The 24,440-nt window shown below is 31.7% G+C and overlaps 1 long non-coding RNA gene across 1 annotated transcript; it reads left to right on the top strand.

The window, feature by feature from the left end:
- The first annotated feature begins 12,165 nt into the window (after positions 1-12,165).
- Positions 12,166-23,529, top strand: LOC118185332 (uncharacterized). The gene is made up of 4 exons (XR_004757582.2): positions 12,166-12,320; positions 16,258-16,502; positions 18,975-19,049; positions 22,959-23,529. It is a non-coding gene; the product is annotated as an uncharacterized LOC118185332 (long non-coding RNA).
- Positions 23,530-24,440: the final 911 nt, after the last annotated feature.

Genomic DNA, 24,440 nt, shown 5'->3' with positions numbered 1-24,440 from the left:
CCGGTATTCCAGAGGTCTGTGGTTCGATTCCCGGCGAAGGCGGTTGTTAATTTTTTAACTCTCCGGCCTCCAAAAAAACACTTAATGTCTCTACAAAGTAGAGAAATGCTTGTTTTAACAAATATGCGCACAGATATATTTTTTCTTTACGAATATAACTATATATAGATACAGATATATTGCACAATGCTAGAAATTTGCACTAGGTTCTGTTTACAGCGACTGAATAAAATAGAAGGTTAAGGTTTTCTCCACATCTAACGTAACGTTTTCTTTTAGAATCCTTCACAAATGCAATGCTGTCCTTGGGCAGAAAACCATATAGTGCGTTCTTATAATAAAAATAATAATATGTCTTGGAGGATACTGGTTAAATAATGATGCTTTTGAAGCAAAGCTATATTAAACACATATTTCGTTAAGTCCATGATAAAAGAACATAAAATTAAATAAATTTTAATATAACTAATTTGTAATTTAATACTAACAATGTTTATCAAAAACATAAATGCATTAAAATTTTTCTAAGACAACCACCAACGTTGCAGAGAATTTTTGGAATTTTCAGGGAGGGAATCATCTTAGAGAAGCCGACGTCATTGATAATGATTAGCGATTATGCATAACTGAATTACCATATTCAAGTCTGTTAAAAAAAGTTTTTTAAAGAAGCGTATTGTTATAGAAGTGCACTATGTCTTTTTGCTAATAATATTGTATTAATAAATTACAAATTAGTCATACAGAAATAATACCAATAATAAATATAACAATTAGAAATGAAATTTATGTATTTATTTATCATTTGTTACATATGGCTTATCATTTATAATTTTCTTAATTACTGTAAATTGAAAATATTTTTTAAGTACAAAAAAGTTATTAAATGTAAAAACAAAACTACAGAAATTTTATATTATAAATTTTGTCTAGTAATTTCAACATCACAGTAAAAACTTTATCCAATGAAATTTGCCTCCTTAACTTTCTTTTTTTTTTCTCTTGGTAATTCTTTTCCTTAAGAATTTAAATTTCATAAAATCATTAATTAGTCATTACCTTATTACTACTAACCATCTATTATAATTTTACAAATTTACTCTGCGGTAAACCATCGGTATCGTGTTTTAATAAATTTTGCGTGATTCTCAGTTGCGTAGTAAGAACTTTTGCCGCCTGGGGCGGTCTCCGAATTTGCCACCCCCCTTGATAATGTCAAAATTTCGTGTAAAGAAATATGGTTATATTTATTTTTGAGGAAAAACTTTAGTTCCAACATTTTAAAATTTTATTATTTTGCTTCATTTTTTGTTCTCAAACCATTCATAACGTTGTAGAGATTTATTTTATTGCTTTTGCTGTTAAGCAGGCAATAGCGAAAGATTTCTTAAATGCAAAGTACTTCTTAAGCTATTTTTATTTGGGAAACTCTGCTCACAGTTAGAGAAGTTGTGAGGAAATTTCCCACTATTAGAGTATTTGGAACTTCGTTCTGAAGATTGTATTTTAGAATAAACTACAAAAACTCAAAAGACTGCTTTTCCACGATACTGTCCCAACTTCCCGAGCAATAAGTGAAATAAAACTCTAGAAGACGTCTTTTGAAATTCTTCCTTATGAATGTCACCATAATCATAATTTAGTTGATATTCGTTATCTGCATTCGAAAATGTCGACGGAACAAAAAAGGTATAACAAATGTATGTAGCGAATGAAACCACAAAGTTCTAATACTTTAAAAATTGTTTCCTTCTCAATTTAGTTTCGTACGGCAATTTAGAATCCAATTATTCTTGAGCTGTCTCGACAATCTATCAGACTAATTGCTAGAAAATAATGTTTCACACAAAAAGTGCCGCCCTTTAAGGGGGCTCATACACCTTAAACCCCTTAACACCCTTCGAATATAAGACTGTTGCAAGAATTGTGATATTTTATTTATTTTAAAATGAATTATTTCCAACTTTTTACAGCTGATTACATAATATAGCTGCTTTGGAAATTCGTAACCAGAAAGTTTGTGTTGCCATAAATATTTTTGTAATTTAATCCGCTTTGTGACAAAATATTTCGTCACGTTTCCACCTTGCGCGCACGATATTTTAAAAATGGTTAATGGTACATACTTGAAATTGGATGGAATTCTTTATATGAGCCCTATGTTTTAACTGAACCAAAAATCTGATGAATGTTTTAATATTAAAAAAATTTATGGACGGAAACATTACAGGTTTTTTTAATAAAATACATTTTATAAACTCGACTCCAAATAGAATAAAAATTTAACATGAAATTCTTAGAATTTTTGGTTCACAGTAATTTCCAAATGTTATAAAAGCTATATATTAAATATGGAATTAAATTATGCAACAGAATGTTTTAAACTGAGCGCGCAAGGTGGAAACATGACGAAAAATTTTGTCAAAAAGCGGATTAAATTATCAAAATATTTGTGGCAACACAAACTTTCTGATGACTATTTCAGAAAGCAGCTATATTATGTAATCAGCTGTAAAACGTTGGAAGTAATTGCTTTTAAAATAAATAAGTTATCCCAATTCTTACAACAGTCACATATTCAAAGATCTTATGTGTTTTAAGGTGTACGAGTCCCCTTAAGGAAAAAAAATGTGCCACCTTGGCGTACCGTTCCCTTCTCCCTCTTCTTGTTACGCCACTGACGTTTAATTGCCAACTAACAGAACCATAAAAATAGACAGACGACTAATCGTCCCGCTTTATCTCCTAGATACAGTAACATAAACAAATTTAGATGTAAGATTAAAATAAATTTATTTACTAATAGATTAATCTGACGATTGCAGAAACTGAATATTCAATACCTGCGGAACATTTAGAACACATTTTCGAAGTTAATTAAAAATATTAATTAAAAATTAATACTTGGGTAAGTAAGCTTTGGTGTGGGCCCTAAGTACTCCGCGAAACAATTACATATTTTCGAAGTTGAACTAGACCAACTAATTCAGTTGCAAGAAGATGAAAGTAGCTTAGCAAGTCAGATAATCTGCCAAAAGAACTCTCCCATGTTCAAGAACTCTGTGCTTATGTATGTTAAGTAATCTGTATTTTAGTGGGTGTTGACGAAGGCAGAAGTAATAATAAAGCTCAAATAATAACAACGATGTAGAATGCTACACAAAGCTCAAAATGGTAGATATTAAGACTGCATACGTAAGGAACATAAATTTCAAGATCTTCTCGTTTCCTGATGATTTATTGCAATGTCCCTATTTCTTTAAAATAGCAATTACACCCAAAATTTGTTCTAAAAGATGTGTCATCAGCTTTTGATTTATCATTATGTACAAAATGAGCTTTGTTTAGTCAACTGAAGATTTTTATTATTAAAAATGCAATGAGTGGAAAATACCTGAACGTTTACAAGAGTTCCTAACTCTTCACGAGTTACCTTAGTAAATTCAGAAGCAAAATTCTACATTGCTTATTACGGAGATCATACTTCAGTTACACTACTGAAGTATGAGATTTTATAGGTAAAAAAGGAAAAAATTCGAAATTTCCCCAAAATATGCATTTCGGAAACAAGATCAACGAGTATAAAAAAAAAAATGAAAAGCATCTGCAAAATTATTTTGCTGAAGGACAGAGAGTTGAAAAGTTATGATAAAATCGATATATATTTAAAAAAATCGTAGGTTTTTTTCCTTTATATTTTGCAATGAATTCGGTATAATTGAAGCTATTGTTGTTTAAATTAAAAGTATCTGCACGTTGTTATATATGGACGGCCTGCGTATTCGCCCAAGTGGCGACTCCAAGGGTCAACTACGATATCCGATATATCATAATATGGCATGACAATCTCGTCAATTAGAATATATTTATAATTATTTCTTACATAATCACAAGAAGCCAGAAAATGTTTTATTTTAGCATTATTGCACAGTATTTTACATTTCTAAGAGTACAAAGTACAAAGTACCTAGAGCTCTCATTTAAGTTTCTAGCTAATCCCCCACCCGTTATATTGATTGTAGCTGCATGACATACATGGATCTAACAATCAAGGCATTTGACAGCACTGCTTTAGTGCATTATCACTGTTGAAAAGAGTGATAGCATACCCATACTCAAAATATTGGACTTCAACATATTTTATCAACATTTTAACATGGTCAGATAATAAAGACCAAAAGAATAAGACATTATCTATCAGAGGTGGCTGATGTCACGATAGTATTCATTAAAATTAACAACAAGAATAAATAATGGAAATATCTTAGGATTTATGCATATCAGAGGCAAAAAAACGACATGTACTTGCGTGAAGCAAAAAGGATGCTAGTCAGAGTTGCAAAAGGCAGTAGTCACACATAGAGCGTAACTACAGTATCAAGTCACACCCCATTTCAGTGCTGTTGCCACTCAAGTACAATGTGAACTGTTTTCTACAAAACTCCTATTCAAACTATTTGTCGCCTAACAAGAGGTGTACTGTTAACCTAATTCTATTGTTACATACGCCTCACGCAAGATAAAGTATATTCTGAGTACATGTTACCTGATCAAGCGAATTATATTTCAGCTGTTTCGAGGAGGTAAAGTTATTTGTGTTTAGAGGGCATACCATGAGACAACAAATCCATCCTATAAAGTATTATGAGCAGGGCAATAGCGACTCTATCACTATATAAGATGTATTATATGGGAGTACCGAGGACCACAACAGTTGTAGCTCAATATTTTCTATCACAGGACTGATGTGTACAGGATCATTACTCGTTTGAGATCATTTGCATAGTTTTATAAACTGATAATACTCCAGTGATGATGGTTTGCATCAGAAGGATAAGCCTCCGTTAATTGCAAGTGACAAAAGACACTAGCTTTGTCTAGCACTCTTCGTATTAAAGGCCTAATGAATACACCTGAAACTTCAACGAATGCCTTGGAAAGAATTATTGACAATCAATGAATGTTTCGAGGATGTCAGTATATATTCTGAGAGATACTTACTATTTCTTTGGCTTGATACCACATTGAAAAGCTACAGTTGTTCAAAAAATTGTTGAAAATTTGATACTATTGCTCTCAGGTGTGATTAATATTTTCTGACTTTACGTTGATTCTGACTTTACCTTGATTATCTTTATTCAGACTCAGCCTCTAGCCTTCAGGCAATCCAAGGCACATGCAGTAAAAGTCCACTCGTCAGGGCCATACAAAACTCTTAATAAGAACACCAAAATACTATAGTCCTGAGCTCCAGTGGGTACTTGCCCACACCGGAATATTGGGTATTGAATTGCAGATGCAACAGCCGAAAGAGTAGCAACTGACCCCCACGTTCGCACACTTGACGTGCCTCTCCCGGGCTCGTTGTTAAAAGCTGAGCTCGAGAGAGAATTACTGAAGCGTTGGGAGACACAGACCACCGGCAGAAGAGTTTACAAATTTTTCCCAAACGTCTGCCGGCTTCTAAAAAGTGGCTCTCCTCACTTCACTCAGTTTCTAACAGGGCATGGGCCCTTCATGACTTACCTGCGTTGCTTCAGTCGACGCGAAAGGTGCCATTGCTCATGCGGGATGACAGGAGATCCAGATCACTATGTGTTCGTTTGCAGTGAGAGTGCCGAACATCATCTTAGGCAGCCAGTAGCGGACCACATCCATGCATGGGCCGAAACTACTTGCTATGCTATGCATTGAAACGCATATGCGATTGAGTAAATATTGCATGCAAAATCTCAAACAGGTTGGAGTAATTCTCACCTGCCATCATCGTCACCAGCACAACCCCCGTATGCTCTGTACCTGTAATGAATTTATTTTATCTTAAGTTAGCATTTTTTTTTTTTTTTTTTTTTTTTTTACCCTGTTTATACTTATCTCCTTGAACTGTAAACCCTGAATTGTGAACATTGAATTATGTGTTTTGCCTTATTTTATGTATTATTTTCACTGTTTTGCCTTATTTTATTTATGTGTTATTTTGCTTTCTAGTATTTTACTTTTTAGTATTTTTAGTAATGCTATTTAGTATTTTGCCTTATTTTAGATATTTTTTTACTGTTTTGTCAGTCACTCTGTTAATTGCTCATATATTGAATTGTATTCATTTATTGTTCACGTTGTGGATGTCTTTCGCAACCACCTATCCATAATTCTGTAAATAAGTAACTGAAATTGTTCTCCTCACCCGTAATGCACTCTTCTTCCATCACTGCACTATCGTTTCGCCGAGCATTTGTTTGAACCGCCCCCAGCACTCGTCTTGAACACAATATGTTTCAAAGTGTGTTATGTGGGCCAAGTTAATTCCGTAAGCGAGGCTAATCTGGTCGATATGCTAACTGCTCCAGTGGATCGGTTGCCTCGCTGTCGGTGGAAAGAAAGAAAGTACCCCAGACTCAAAGTAAGACAAAAAATGGCTAAATAAATAAGATAAAATTTTTTCATTGGAAAAACCAAAAAAAAAAAAAAAAAAAAAAACCTGCAAATTAAGACTTTTGGTAAAGGGCAAGTTAAGACTTTTTGTAATATAAAAAATATTACAATAAATTTTACCATTGTTAAAAACATACATAGAATCACTACATATACTTGCTTACACCCACGCACGCAAAAAAAAAAAAAATTAATTAATAACATATAAAAGTTTACAGTAAAAAGATCGCATAATATTAATAAGCTAAACTTTGTTAGCATATTCTGTAATTCCTTGTACAGCAAAGTACGGTTAGGACTTAATAACCTTCAGCATTACATCCATGCGTAATAATATTAGTAATACTTGTGATACTGTCTTGCTTAACTTTTGTATACAAGTGCGGTATTTTGGAGTTGTAAATACTAATAGTTTATTTCTATTATTTTTTTTTATTATTAAAAGAAACACAAGGAGTTCCCCATGTACCACATAGTATCACATGGAGCTTACAGAAGTAAGTATGAAACACAATACAAAATAAACAGTAGGTGAAAGTTAAAACAAAATTAAGAAGGATTACAAAATTTTACAATGAATTGACAAAAATTATTAAAGGCACTTCTCTCTTAAATAAATTGGTAAAATTCTGGAGGCCAGTTGATATTAAAACTTTTCAGTCCCAGTTTCAAAATTTTCTTTCGCTGTCATATTTAGGACAAAGAAGAAGCACATGTTCAACATTCTCCTCCCCACCGAGGCTACAAGTTAGATTCTGATCTTAACTTAAATCTGCTCAGATAACTTTTGAAATTTTCGTGGTCATTAAGAAATAGGGTTAATTTATAGTCCGTGATCACATGACAGTCTCATTTTGATGGAAGGCGAAAATCTATTAGTTAAGCTCCCTTTATTTGAGCTAATGAATTCTAGATTCCACTACTCCCCAATACTTTTATACATGACCATCTTATAAAAGGAATTAGGGATACTGACAAAAGTGTCAATTTCACGCTTGGTGGCAGTCTTAGTAAAACATCGGCCCGTTCTTTCCCAGCAACACATGTATGACCACGAACAAATGCAAATGCAACTGAAATATTTTTATCTTTTAGGTTTTTAAGTTGCTTTTGAATATTAGAGGAAAAAATACATTTTAGAGTCTCCGAAGATCAGTACAAATGAGATAGTCTCAAACAGCACTATTTTGTTCAAAGATCCATTTGATGAAGCACAAAAATTCAGCTATAAAAACGGTACATTTATGTCTTTTTCTAAATTGAAAGTGCTCAAATTCAAGACCATTTTTGAAGACAACAAATGCGAGACTAACCTTGCCATCAGTTTCGCTGCCATCAGTATAACAAGTTACAGGCGAATCATCTAGATTTTGTTGCTAAATTAAATAATATTAACAGCATTTCTTTCTGAAGCATGAGGAAGGTCAGATGGAGGTAAGACACAATCATATTCACAGAACAGCAGAAGCAGATATATTTTCCCTATAGGCAATATAATGTAGAATGGCAATGTCGATAGGAGGAAAGCCAGAAATTGCATGAACAGACTCATAGCTAATGGTACGTTATCCACATATGACCCGCAGAAGTATCCGCATTTGAATGCATAGTATATATTTGTAATTTATCTTCTTCTTAAGCGACATACTACAGTCTAGAGCCATACACAACGAAGGGTGCAATTCCTTGTTTATAGATGAGCGAATGAATGTTGTAATTAATATACCGTACGTGTTACGTGCAATGCGACTTAATACAGGCTGGAATTTATCACATTTCTCCGCAACATAAGGTAAGTGTCGCTTCCAAGAAAATTTACAGTCAAGAAAAACCCAAAGATATTTCATTTGCTTAACCACAGTCAAAGAGGTGCGTTGAGAAATAACTGAGATGCATCATAACAAATGCTTCTCTTTTCAATAATCATAACTCTAATTTTATCAGAATTTTATCAGGTCCAATTTAAAACCTTTTGATTAGTCAGAGGCGAGATTTAAAGTCTCTTCTGCCTGGAAAAAAGTAGCAAGAAGGTCCCTACTCTGAAAGCAAAACAGGATAATCATACGCAAAGGCTATAGTATTACAACAAGTTTATTTCAATTAGAAGAGATATTTCAGAAGAATATCCGAATATCCTTCTAAATTGCCAATATGATTGGCTATTCTTACAAATAATGAATAATATCTGTTTCTTCATTTATTTTGTTCACATTTACATCATACATTCACTTTGAAAAACGATTTAAGTAGTGTAGAAACATTTTCCTGTTATAGCCAAATAAAAATTTGATCATAAACGAAATTCCCAAACTTGTTTTAAACATGTTATAAACTTATCTCCCTGTCTCCATAATCCAATTTTCTTTCCTACTTTTCTGTGTCTTGTTTCGTAACTAAACTTCTAATGGTTTTACCTAAAAACGGAACAATAATAACGATATCGCTCATAAGAGTTGCAAAGAGATCAACCATTTCATTATCACGAATGCCAAAGTAATTTCATGTCACTTTTTATCCCAATAGAAGCAAAGGCACTTTTAATATTTAATACATTATACATTCTATTTTTATAAGACGCTAAGGCTTGCAAAACACTTCGATTGTGGCAAAAAACCTTAATAGTATCATTGTCTTGAAACATTTCCAGAACAGTGGTTTACCATGTGAAAGCTTCTATTAGAGGTAATTCGGCTAGGAACACTGAGGAAGAATCGTAAGTACAAATTATGATTTTTTTTTCTCGTAAACCCATTATTAAATAATACTATAAACGTTGCAGCTTATCTTGAATTTAAGAACCATCACTAAAAATTTCACATCCTTGACTATTTAGACCACCATAGTGTCACGCAAAAGCCTTATGTTTTGCTGGTGGTGTAGATCTCTCTTTAATTCTAGAATTTTTATCGCTGTTGCTTATTTTTATGTCTTAAACTACAATATTTTCATTTCCATGAAGAGAAAAATACAATTTTTATTACATTTTGTCTTTTAGATGAATAATTAAAACTCAAAGAACTTGGGAAGCTGCCACGATGCAATTCTGTACGCTTTAATCATCGATAGCAAAACCAATCATTATACCAGTGTTAGCTTTTAATCACTCTAGCCGTTCCAGTGTACGAAACAGGATGACCGTAAAGTATCATGCTTTCTAAATGTCTAAGACATAACTATTTAAAAATTTTCACTTTTAAAATTTTATATATTTTAAGCAGAACTTTTTACTTGTTTATTAAAATTTCATCCATTAATCCTTAGAAACCGAAGCCTTCACTAACCTGTATACTTAAAACCCCGAAACACCCGTCCTCGTCCATTACCCGTCCCGTTCGTTTCCTCTCCTCCCGTCCATTAACTATGAAGAGATGTGAAAATTTTAAACGACTCTCTTTCCACTTCCTAACAATGAAGCTTCCATTAGCCTTTTAGGACAAGCTGTCTGTAGTAAACTGATACAATGCATTTGGGAAAACTGCACCTGCTAATGCGTACCTTAGGGGCAAGGAAGAAAACAACATCTAATTTTATGAGGTATGGCCTCCATGCAAATCTAGGATCAATGATAAACGCAAATATTTCATAGTAACACTGTTTGTAACGGGGATATCATTCCAGTGTAGTTCTGAGAGTACATTTAATCTAGAACCTTTAGGAAAACTTAGCAACTGACTCTCTTTGATATCAAATTCAACTGATATAAACACTTCTAATAAATTTTCTTCAGCCAGCTCGCAATGATATTCCACAATATCAACTTAAGACAAGAACCTTTCAATGCACCTTTTCATAATTGTTCTACAGCATAAATACCTTCTTTTTTTTTTATACTGTGTCATGAGATCAGATAAAGAGTGTTTGATCAATTTAAAGATATTCTTGGGCAATTAAAAGCTTCTAATCTCCCAATAATCCTTCTAATCCCTGAGCGGTCACCTAAAAGAATTGAAAGTAGACTTGACATCCGATGAAATTATATTAATATGTAAATTATTTCTTTTATTTTGTGAACAAAATGCACCACAACATCACATTTGTCTAGAACAAATCTAAAATGTGAAGTTAAATCAAGTTATTAAAGAAGAGTTTCTGTTAAATCAAGTTATTAAAGAAGAGATGATGTAATAACCGTTGATTCATCATTTCATAAAGAATAAAGAAAAAGATTGAAGACTTGCTTGGAAACACGATTTTTGGCATTAAAAGACTATAATTAAACAGAAATGAATGATAGGTTCTATAGAATTCATCAAAGTATTTCCTGAAGCTTAAGTGTCTAGAAATTTTATATTTCAAACGTAGTTTATTGAAACGATTTCCAGCAAAATCAAGATATTGCATCGACTAGCTCTAGCTTACCATGACCTCAAACATGAGATGATAAAGAACACTGTAAAAAGCTTCCAAGCATGCATAAAATATTTCTTACTTTCATACTTAAAAAATTACGTGCTTTTTCGTAGCTCTCCAAAGTGCAGCAGTAGACTTGTATAGAAGGAGATTCTGGGTATCAGGTGATCTAATTTTTTCCCTCTAATTTCCGTTTTTAAGCTGTCAAAAATGTCAACAAAGAAATAATTAAAAGAATTAATGAGCACTGAACTTATTTCCTCTTTTATGATATTTTACTAATTATCGCACATATCGATTTTTCCAAACTCTTAAAATTAATTTTCATACCATTTCGCTTTTGCTTAAATCGCTATACCTTTTTAAAATATAGTTTCTACATACAATTTGATACACTTTTTGTACATGCACTTTGCACATGTACTATTTTTTACCTGAATCTTTAATGCACAGAAACTTGACATTTAGTTTATGTACAGAAGGTGTTAAGAACTTTAGCTAACTAAGTTTGCTCTTATAAATATCAGCCGATTCTTTTTTCATTTTGGCTTGCCAAAAATCGAATGAATAAAACTATTGAATACTGCTACCATGTATACATTGGTATCATTATTAAGTTCCTTGCTATTCGAACAAGTTGACAGCTTGAACTTTCCTGTTTTCACACATTCTAATCTAAATAAGGGCTAATTTCTCTTATGAAACTCTCTGTTCTTCCTAATACAGACAATTGCTTTAACTAAGTACTTATCTTAGTCCAAAATATAATTACTAAAATGTTAAACTCCATACAAATTATAAACTTTATGCATAGTAACTTCAATATTTCAGCTATTTTTTCAGTCTTAACAAATATTTTATTAGATAGTCATACTACACCATCGCTTTTCTTCCATTCTCGTAAGGAATGTATTAATTATAATGTTTTGTCAATAATTTCTAAAAATATTTAAACATATTTTTTTTCCTTCTTTAAGGGAACTTATAAATGAATCGTCAAGGCTGTCGATGAAAGGCTTTATTATGTAATCTCAGTTTCTGTTAAATCAAGCACAGCAAAAACTGTGCAGTAAAACATTTTCTGCAGGTTTGTCCTGCAAGATGAATTTGATCGGAAATTTGTGAATAACCATGCGTGTTTTCCTTCCATCAAGGATTTTCCACAGACTGCAAGGTCTAGATTCACCGATGGGGAAAATGTTAACAAGACATCACAGAAATTATTCGGAGTTTGAGTACTTTTTGGGTAATTCCACTCTGCCATGATATACGACTCATTGAATTGTTCCGTCTATCCATCTTGCACTTTTTCGCCTCCTTGCTTACCGACAATAGCCATCAAGTTCATTTCAATTTCTTGATCAGCCATGCGGACTGTTCTTGCTGTATTTTTTTCGAATTTATGACGTCATGGACAATCTATATATTATAAAGCTCTTATTGGTGATATTTTTTTAATGCATTCTGAACTCAACATTACCATTTATTAATTCTTCCGGGTTCCTAGCAACACACACATTTTGCCTTCTCATCCAGAGGTAAGATTTGTGCAAAAGAAACTCGTTTGGCATTTTTCTAATTTAAAATACATTTAGTTCTTCCTTAAAAATGCAATGAATGTATTTTATATGCTCTCTTTTTATGTAAGCTTACGAACTGTTCGCAATATATTAATATGTATGAAAATTTTATATTTTGATTTTTTAATTGTTGGACCGTGGCTGAATAACCACTTTATAAAACATGGGTCATAAATTTTATGTTTTATACTACATTTTCAATTTAGAATTCAGAGGAAGGAGCGCTATGATTTATTCGTGCATTTTATTTTGCGCTCTACAGTGGAAATTTGGCAGATAAAATAAAAAAATGTACGCATATTATTGTTTCGCGGAAAGATGTTTGCAATTATAAATGTGAACCTTTTATTGTACCCTCTGATTTCACGGCATCGAAGAGCAATATTTATTTAAACTATGCAATTTAGAACTATTTTATCAATACGCGAAGGAATAGCTTTATAATTTAAATTTAGGAGACAGGAATATAAATACGATCACTACGTTATTTCAGTTTGGTTCCAGAGAACGGAGTAAAGAAACATGACAGTCTTTTTTAAAAACTCAGTCTTAATCTAAACGTCAATAATTTGAAGGTAAAAGACATAGCAAATAGGAATTTTAAGTTATATAAAACTAGAATTAAATTTTTATGTTGAATTATTAGGTAAAACCTAATTACCTTGAAATCTACTTTTTATGTAACATTCCAATTTGCAGCAATATTTATTTGTTGATTCAGCATTCATTAAAAAGAAACAAAATCACTTGAATTAAGAAAAAAGCGTTTTCAGAATGCCAAATCGTTACTTTCTAAATTCATTACCACTTATATTAATTATCTGCTTTTAATGGTATACTTACAATGTAGATGTGATATCAAAATGTTACAATATGATGATACCCTTTAATGTGATATCAAAATATTACAGAAAACTTGAGAATCAAAAATATTTCTCCTTTAATAATTTTAATCACAATTCCTTTACAAAAATGAAAGAGCATTCTGGATTGGATTAGATTGGATTATTCAATTATGGCAAAGCACATGAGGGCTATCTGCCTAAAGGGAGGGATGATTTCGTGGAGGACTTTCTAAGGGAAACTGGCTCGTATACGCGTTACACATGGGGAAAACCACGAAAACGCCCATGCAGCCAGCCCGTTCGTGGGATTCGAACCTCAGACCGAACTACCAGTGTTCAGCGTCTTTACCGCTCGGCCGCTGGTGGGCGAAAGAGCATTCTGAAAATCATGCCTTGCAATAATTGTAATTTGTTTCGCAATATTTTTTTTATTACATTATTTTATTTTGTGATGAAAATACATTGTACTTTCCAAAAAATAATAAGTATAATATGTTTAATTGTAAAATAGAGATTTATATAGCTACAATATTTTTTCCTGAAATTGTTAATTAAATTATATTTCACGGATGTATTTGAGAAAATGAAATACGTAAGACGATAGCATAAAATATGGATATATCGTATGTTTATTCTACATCGTAAGAATTCCCATTTAAAAATAAGCAAGTTCTGCAAGGAAAAGAAAATATTACATCACCTACAGTCCAGCTATCAAAGGTAGAGCTTTTGTTGGAAGCGTGCTATGAAAGTTCGATTCCCATTTTGGGAAGAGAAAGAAAAATTTCTAAGATTTCATTTTCCACGTAAACGCAAACATCGTTTTGTCTTTATCATTTACTGGGAAACGTTTCCCTTCTTTTTTTACGTGTGTATGTTTAGGCTTTTTCTTGCTTGTGTGCCGTGTATTGTTTAAATAATAAGGGACTGTTAAATAATAAGGGCAAGATCTTAAGAATACATTAAATAAACTGAAAGGCATCTGAATAACAATGATTATTCTTTTTGAAAATAGTTTGAGCAGCGCAAGGGCTTTTTCGCCCGTGCACAGAAGCATCTAGTAGATCAGCCTAGCATGGATATTCAATATCTGATAATGTATTGCCCATTTCTTGCTATAACAACAAAAGTCAGACCTTTACAATGACTCTGAGGATTTAACAAATGAGAAAGTATGGCATAAAGTCGTAGAGCACTCAGAGCTGCTACTGGACACTAATGGACTTAAAATGATTTCTTTAATTCGTCTCGCGGATTTTAAATGCTGTTAAAATGATACTACTGCACTTAATTAAATTACTATTGCACTTTAAATGCTACCGCACTTAACTTCTTGGTCTTAAACCGGTTTAGATGAGTTTAAATATAGTTAATATCCTCTGAGACAGCTTTCTCAGTGACTAGCTTATTTTACACAAAAATTATATTTTCATTAGGAAACTACAGTTTGTACATATTATGTTTTTTTATGCAGCTAACTTTCAAAAGAATTAAAAAAATAACAAATTTTCAGTTATGCATCTAAATGAAGAATTTCCACTATATTTTCATTGTAAATTTAAAGTAATATATTAATGATTTGCATACAAATAAGTTAACCTACCAGAAATTATTTTCAATTATTTATTATATGTAGGCTACATCATTTTTTATTCAAAATATAATTTATTTCTGTACATTTTTACTCTGCCTGATAACCTTTAAATAAAATGTCTGTTTTTGAGTTATGTTATTTCCTTTTATGCATTCAAAAAAATGTTCGGAAAGAAAAAATACTGCTAAATTACAGGTAAACAGCTTCAATTAGCAATTTTACTGAATTACGGGTAGTTGAGAAAGTCGCTAAATTTACAGCTCCCAGCCCAAAGCAATCCTGTATAAATATTATCCAAGCTTATACTTCAAATCCATCTGCCTGCATTATACCAAGGAAAGAAAACTGAGCATTCTGTATGCCAGATATGAATTCATCCATCTGTTTGATGAGGAGAGGGAAAACCTGATTCTGTCTATAAATATCTGGTTGAGATAAGCATTTTAGGAAAGTCTAATTCTTCGAAATCGTGAAGTTTTACGAAGGAGAAGAAGCACTGGTGTTATCTTAGCCGTTCAAAAAGAAAAGCTTACAGAAAAATAGAAATTATTCAGAATTTATGGTTACGGCTTTGTGAAGTTTATAGAGTTTGTACCTCCTTTGTCAACATAAACTAGCAAACTTGTATCAAACTCGTAACAGACTTAAAGCGAATTATGGCTGTGTCTGAGGTTAACGACAGAGACTCGGGAAGACTCGGAATAAAAATAACATTTTTATTAAATCAGAACTTTAACATAAAAGCACTTCTCGCGTTAACACGATCGACTACCACAAGTGGAGATGTAACTTAAAGTAACAGTCAAAGTCATTAAAATTAATATTAAACTTAACCCAGTAGTCACGACTACACAACTGATTTTAATTCTAATTTGGCTTCCAACTTCTCACCGGCATCGATAACGAAAACTTAAAGAATTAATCAAGCTTATGAAGCTACAAGCTTATCAGAGCTGGCGAAACCTAGTAATGCGGCCTCGACAGGCAAAAAACACGCTCTGTCTTACAATCTAAAACCTTCAATTTAAATACTCTCAAACAATTCCACATTTATGATGAGTAAACGGAAAAGGATAATTAATAGTTAATCAAAATTATGATTAGCCTAGAAGTTCATTCACATATTCGCACTAAAAAAAGATCTTAAATAAGTTCCAGATGAAGCCTCGATCTCTAACACTTTAGTGTATGTAGACAACACATTGCAAAGAATTTTTGCGCGCAATTTGACATGACATATTTTTTTGCTCAATGATTTAATTACCCCTTTCATTTCTTATTTTTTTGTACACATTGCCTATACTTGCACTTTCACCTATAAAAAGCAAGTTTCCTTTATTGAAAAGGTTCTAACACGTATACTTGCAATAGTAAACGTATAAGGTAGTGTAGTAAAAAATATAATCTCATGATATATCTAAATGGAATTAATATTTGGACTAATCTTTTATTACAGGCAGAAAAGCAAGATAAAATGAAAATAAATTTGTTAATCGTAGTCGGCGCTTGTATCGCAACTCTTCTTCCACCACATGCTGAAGGCTTCGGATGTTCGAATGACATGTGCGGTGTCTTCCCCTTCTTCAGTCCTGTGTGCTGCATTCTGGCACACACTTGTTGCAACATCGCTCTCCAGAGGTTAGAGGGAACTAAGCCGCCTTTACGAGAATGTAAAACTAACGCGATATCCGCCGAGCCAAGGTAAGGACAAATATTGGGTTATATATCAGAAAACTTTTACCATCCATTTAAAATATTTTTTTGTTTTTGTTTTTATTTAATCACTCTAATTTAAGACGCAGATACTTGATAACAAACAGCTTTCAACGACATTATGAATCGCTTATAGTCATTAGAATCGATTTTATAAATGATATAAGCCTACGACCCGATCTATTAAATAACACATTACTTGAAAGTATTTTAAAAATTTAAGCATAATAATCTTAAAAGAGGATATTTAAACAGTATATTTGCCTTTAGTATTTCATAGTACACTCAACCTGCTTCAGAAATACAAAAGCACTTGCATAAGCACTCATCCTGCCTGACCAAATATGATTTATGATGTATGCAAGATTATAGCAAGTTCTCGAATTTCGCGATAAAAATCACTTAGAGACAGAAAATTATGGTACACATTTTAAACTGATCCTTAAAGAACTCTAGTGAAACAGTTAAATATTAAAATTTATTTTTGAATAGAAGGATTACAAAAATCTCATCAAAGTAATGTGGGGAAAATATTTACTTCTTCAGTAAGTGGAAATATAACCAAATGCATATGTTATTATAAAACACATACAGTTCAAAACAGCGCTTTTGTGATGCTGAATAGTTAAAAGAGTGTTACACTATCCTATTTCAGTATGAATTCAGATTTTAATTGCAGTCTTAATGATAGGGTCTACAGCTATATGAAGTTCGTAAATTTCTGCTTATCTAACACCTGAAATGCATAAATTAATGTATTGTAAATGAAAACATATATGCAATTTTAAAAACAAAAAAAAAAAAAAAAAAAAAAAAAAAATCTGAAATGTTTCAGATTTTAAATTACGTCCAAAGGGGCGTTTTTTTAACGTTTTGAGTGTTACCTTTATTTATTAAATATCATGTTCTTTGCACTTAAACCATAAAATTCAGTTCAAGAGCAATATCGCAAAATAATGTTAAATTAAGCATATCTTTAGAATTTTCGATATACACAGTCTCGCGAGCTGGAGATAAAAGTATTTTTTTTTCTATATAACGTAGCCATTTCTCGCTTTTAAAGCATTGATTTTGTAAATCAAAAATTCGTTAAAGTTTTACAAAATATAAAATCTATAATAAAACAAATTCCAAATTTGGGATTTCAGATGCTCATATTCGCAGTAGGATTTCGTCATTCAAAATTATCACAATGCGAGAAATAGACAATCATTTATGCAGATTTTTCATTATTTAATTTCTTCAAATATAATGCAGGACTCTAACATTTTGTGGCAACAGTTTGAAAAGTGAACCGACGTTTATGAGTCCGACGCAAAATCGCAAAACGAAAACAATAGTCCTTCAGGGACAAAGCCCCTTTGGACTAAAAATTACTTCCGATGCAAATTTCTTTATAATACTAATTAAACTTGGTATTTCTTTCTAAATATGTTGAGAATCTTTAAGATGAAATGAACAAAAAATAACTTTTTTAAATGATTTAGTTTTTTCAAATCTCAATTCGCTTTTGAAAATCAGTTACGTTACTCAAATGTTGTATATAAAAAAAATTAAGCAAGCGAATTGCATGAAGTATTGTTTTAACATCTGCTATAGATTACATTATACATGCTAGGTTATTTGAAGAGAAATTATTCGGAATTAATGGCTACCAGCTTTGGTAAGTTTAAAGATTTTGACGTTCTTTGACAGCATAAACTAGTATCAAACTCCTACACATTTGGTAGTGAATTATTGCTACGTCTGAAGTTAATGAAAACAAAGTGAGTGAGAACTGAGAAGGTTAAAATAACCTTTTTATTAAATCAAAACTTTCACATAAAAGAACTACTCAAGTTGGCTCAGAGCTTCTCACCGGCGTAACAATTATATATCAGCAGCAATAACGCGAAACCGAAGAATTACAAAACTTAACAGACTGGCGAAACCTGGTAGCATGGCCTCGAGAGACAATTTATCAGGCATACAAATGGGCTATCTGCTTAAGGAGAGATGACTTCGAAGTCTTTTAAAGGTAAGTCTACTCGCATGCATATTACACATAGAGAAGCTACGAAAATAAACCATGTAGCGAGCCCATTCGCCGGATCGAACTCCCAATATTCAGCGTTCTTAATCACTCAGCCACTGGCGGAGCGTTACATCATTTTATAAAATTTAATTGTTCATGCAAAGAAATGGTACACTTTCAAATACATAGAAGCTTTAAGTACCTCGAAAACATGTAAGAAATTCGTAGAGAAATTTTGCAACATTTTTTTAGTGTCTTAATTTTTTTTAGTTATTTTCCTAATTGCCAATTCTGGCTAGTTTATTTAGTATTTTTAATTGAAAGCAATTTTCAGATTAAACCAAACATTTAATATTTAAAATTAAATTCATAAAATTCACTGAAAAAATATGATTTTGTTAATAATTATGTTTCATTTTAATGAAATACCCATTTTTTGTTCACAGCAATACAAGAATATTTCCTCTACCACCATTACGTTTGATTTGAAAACTGCTAGAAAGCTACAAAATGAAACTTAGGTACGCATTAATATATCATTGTAATAATATATTACAATAAAAAGAAAATTTTGGTATAAATGCAGGTATTTCGGCGTGGCAGATCGAAACTTATTGTTCTCAAATTTTCCTGTTTGCATCTGTTTTTAACAAAATGCTTAAATTTTTGGTTGTATTCTCAGGTCTTATTTAGTTTTTGTGTTTTTATATAATTTACAGGCTTGCGATTTCTCAGAAGTTCAGATTATAAAATAATTTAATACACAATATATAACTTTTAAATTTGCCTCCAAGCTTTTCACAAGTAAGCAAATCAAATTTATACAGTTATTTGCGATCATTTTAATTAAAACACGTTTTTAATTACAGTGGAAAACACAAACTAAAAAATAGCAAAGTATTTTATTCAAAGCTCTCCGTAAGAAAACATTTAAAATTCCTTCTTGAACTTAGCTGAACAAATTCTTAACTTTCTAACCATTTTGACTGTAAAATAAGTCTACTCTGAATTCATGCTTAGGCGATGATTTCAGATGTAGTTAAGTCTAATAAAGTAAATTCTACACATTTATACGCAGATGCTAATTTCATGCACACACAAAAAAAAAAAAAAAAAAAAAAAAAAAAAAAAATTATTGCTAAAATTATAGAGGAAAGCAGCAAATTCTTCGAACGATTCTAAGATATTACTGCAATCCGATATGCAAGTGTTATGATTAGAATGATGACTGATATTTCGGAAACATATCTATACTCAAGAATGGAAAGTATTGCTTTTATGCATATGTTATTCTGTATTGATGAAACAATAAAGACGTGTGTTGCGAAGAATCATCATTTTTTATTTTAGCAATAAAAAATCTACTGAGAAAAATACTAAAATCTGCATTTGGCTTTAGAAATGCTGCAAAAAGCTGAGCTTTCAGTCAAGTCCATAAAACTATATTTAAGACAGATACAGATAAACTTCCATCTCAGTTTTGAAACCTCAGCGCTCTTCCCTTACAGCCAACTTCGCCGACGTTCGGCTGTCCAAAATTCCCCCTTGCCGCACAGACACTAAACTTTTACAAGCATTCATGCTTTCGCCAGGGTTCGGGCCTGAGCCCATCGGTATGGAGTCAGTGTCATTAACCACAATACAGACTAGGTAGTTGGAATTACCACCTAAAATGTGAAATGAATTTTTGATGAACTCATTTCATGTATCTATTTTATTTATGCCTATCCAACTAACCGCCTTTATGACGCAGACCACTTCTCTCCATAAATTTGTCTCATTCGTGATCTCAGACTCTACGTGGAAGATATCTTCGATGTTGATGAAACAAAATTTCTTCATGTACATAAGTACCGTATTTGCCGGCGTATAAGACGTACCCCCTTTTTATACACATGTTTGAAGGATAAAACTGTATTACTGATCATTATAATGAATATAGTATTTTAAATATAACGTAATACAAATACAAAGTAATACTTTCTGCAAATACCCAATCTATCTGGGAAAGAACACCTTTTAATCTTCATCAAAACCCAGACACTCATTTCCAGAGCTAAATGAAGAATTACTTGAAACGTCTTCTAAATCAGTATCAGAGTCCTCTTACACCAAATTGTCCTCTGGACCATCAAGCACACTGCTAATGCCACACTTCTCAAATAATTCAGCCACTGTCTCTGTTTCTACAGCATTCTATGAAGCTTTGGCCCATTCACAAACTTGCGAAATGCTAGGGCTCTTCCTTCTTCCAGATGGTGTAACTTCAAAATCTGAAGACTGCATCCAGTTGTTCTACATCCCCTTCATAAATTCCTTAAATAGTTTAAAAATGCAGACATCTAAAGGTTGAAGCTGACTAGTTAGGCCTCCCGAAATTACAGCTAACTGAATTTTCAATTTTTTGAGTTTATTTTTATTACCTTCTGTTCTGTGAGAACGAAACTGATCCCATACTAGTAGGGCAGGTTCCTTCAACAGTCTGCCAGAGCGCCTCAACCAAATTTTATCTATCCATAACTTCATTCCTCCTCCATCCATCCAGCCTTTTGCGTGAACATGTATAAACACTCCTTTAGGTATTGTATAAACAATCCTTTAGGCAAGGAAATTTCCAGAAATGAATGTAATCAAAAACTGAGTATTGACATATAAGACGCAGTTTCGACAAGATGCACCCTTTCAAAGAAAACAAGTGCGCCTTATAAGCCGGCAAATACCCAAATATCACACTAAAATAGAGGCTTCTTTTAAAAGCGTGATAATATGTAGCTTTTGTGTTTTCTATTCACATTATGTAATAGCTCTCAAAGAAAAATACGACAAGCCAAGCGTGCTATTAAAAATAGATTTCGATTTCTATCAGCACTCTTTATAAGTTAAGGAGAAATGTTGCTTCAGCAACTATGAGCTATATTTGCCAATGTAGAAAAATCAGAGAATTTATGATATACAGATGTGTTAACATATGATGGACAATAATGAACTTACTGATACAACTGTCAAGGTGAGTTATTTTTAGTGTAAGGATTCAAAATTTGTCTAAAATTAAGCAAACAATACTAAAAGTTAATTCGAACTACAACTTTCGATATAACTCAAGTAATTTAGAACTCAAAAACTAAAACAGCCTCTTGCTTGCGAATAAATCAGCAACCGATTTAAAGCTGCTGACAGTTAACAAATCTAAACACTAATTGAACTTAGCATCTGGATATGTACTAATTCTCAAAACAAACAGGTTCGTTAGGTTAATGGCATATCACATAAGCAATATCGCTCTAAGGCAGAGCTTTTCAAATTTATATGTTCGCGTACTCCTACCACGAAAATAATTATAAGTTGTACTCCATATAATATAATATAATATATATATAATATAATATAATATAATATATATATAATATAATATAATATAACGTAATCTAATCTGATGTAATATAATGTAATATAGTTAGTATGACATTATATACTGCATAATTTAATGTAATGTAATATAATACAATGTAGTATAATATAATGTAATATATCATAACATATATAATAGTATATTATATAACATAATATAATATTATATATCGTAATATTATGTCATGCTCTATAATATAACTTAATATAATGTACATAGTATAATCTAACCTAATATAATATAATGTAATATAATGTGCATGCGCTTTAAAGCGAGATCAATTATGATATTCAGCTTTCCAGACGCCAGTGAAACCGGATACAGCGACCTGACCTCGCACTGACACGAGGTACGATCATACACTCGCAAGTGATTATAACCCTACTTTCTTTGGTTTACTCCCAAGTATCACTTCGCGTATTCCACTTTAAAGACCACTAATTCAAGGAAAGGAATGCTTTCGTGGAAGACTTTCTAAGGGAAACTGTCTCGTATTCACGTTACGCATGAGGAAAACCAACCATGCAGACAGCTCATTCACATGGAATGAATTCAGATAGAATTCCCTGTATTCAGCGGTATTAATTTCTCGGCAACTGGTAAGGCCTTCAATACAAAGATTCTAATTTCAACTAATATTTACCCAACAGGCTCAATGAGCAGTATAAAAGCAATCCTCCAAAGACGACAGGTATTTCTTGAAGCGGGAGCTAATTTCATTACGCTTAAAAATAGCACATAATTTAAACTTATATCTCGCATATCAGAAATTAGTTTAAAATCTTCTGAGATGATCGAATTCATCTGACGAAAGAAGACGTTGTAAAAATTTAAAATTTAACTATTACAAAACAAACAGAATTATTTGATGTTAAATAATATCAAATATTGATAAGGTAAATATGCTACACTTACAAGAATGCATTTTCGAGCAACGTGGTATTTTGTAACTGTAGAAATGAATTATGTAAATTTTAATTTGTTCTGAAGGCGTGTGTTCATTAATGTTTTTTTATTCCAGGTAACTTAATTTGTACTGCATGTTGAACAGTCGACAATATTTAATGCGAATGGACAGTCTACACCATCAATAAATTTTTAAATGTCTAATATTCGAACTGCTTCATCACCCTGACATAGCCCGAATAAACATCAAATAGAACTGATGGAATATTATTTCAAGGCTAGTGCAACGGAATGACTGAAAGCAAACTGTCATAATTTGCATTCCTCTTTCAATTTGCTTCTAAGAATGTTCGGAAAGGGCTTAAATAAATAAAAAATATCAATATATATCACTTCTGAAATATCATCCATAACTTATTAGATATTATCTATAACTTATTAGATATTATTATATTATCATCCATAACTTATTGGATCCATAACTTATCCATAACAATACATATCACTTGTGAAATATCATCCATAACTTAATAGATATTATTATGGAATAATATATATAATTTTTATTTATAGTAATAAAGATATTTAAGAAGTAACCTTGAAATTTTTTTAATTGATTTTTGTTAAAATATTTTCATATTGTTTGTTTTCTTTGCTTTTTCAAGGATTAAAACTTTCTTATTATATTTTCATAGTTTCTCTTTATATATACATTTTTTGTTGTTGTATGAATTTAAATTGAAATATGCTGCACGTTGAATGTTTTTTTTAATATTCGAAACTATATTACTTTATCTTTTAAAATATTTAGATGCTGAAATACAGTACATGTATATATGCAGAGCCGTGCCTAGTATTTTTTCACCTGAGGCAAAGAGGCAGACGGGTGCACTATAGATAATCAAATTAAATGTATCTGTGTATGCTCAGATTCTACAAAGATGATAATATAAAAATGATCTCTTTAAGTCTTATAATATTTTAATCATACCTTTTATTCAGAAAGTTAATATATGTAGTACTTTATAATTTTAAAAAAGTTAAAAGTACCTCTCTGATAAACAGCAAATAACACTGAAATAATATAAATAAGTCTACAGCTAAAAATTATTACATTAATATCGAAGCTTTATTTGCAATTTTTTTTTTTTTTTTTGATGAAATAAAACCGAGAATATTTTTAAAAACCACTTGATTATTTAATTCATATTCTACACAGGAAAAGTGACAGCTGAAATGTTTTGGGGCCAACAGAAGATTTTGCATAATTTTTATTTATTTATTTATTTTAAGTTTCTTGAAATTCCATCCTAGCATTAGTAACTGGTAACGTTAAAAGGATTCTTAAAGCAGTTTCTGAATTCAGATACTATGATCGAACTAAGCGGAATTACTGAATTATCTTTAAAAGAACCGATTTTGCTTTAGCGACAAGAATTATTGAAATAGCGTGGTTATTAAATTAAATACTTTTGATAAAATATCTGAAGCAATTGCATTATTTGGATATTTAAATAGTAAGCTGCTACTTTTCAAAATACTTTTCCTACGAAATTATTTTTTTTACGAGCTAGAAACTAAAAATCGCAAGTTATTC

The sequence above is a fragment of the Stegodyphus dumicola genome, chromosome 4 (assembly GCF_044657685.1).
Source record: "Stegodyphus dumicola isolate Sdum_Otavi_A_Nest chromosome 4, ASM4465768v1".
In the NCBI taxonomy this organism is placed as follows: domain Eukaryota; kingdom Metazoa; phylum Arthropoda; class Arachnida; order Araneae; family Eresidae; genus Stegodyphus; species Stegodyphus dumicola.
Note: the sequence above shows the minus strand (reverse complement) of the source record. Positions and strands in the feature narration are given on the sequence as shown.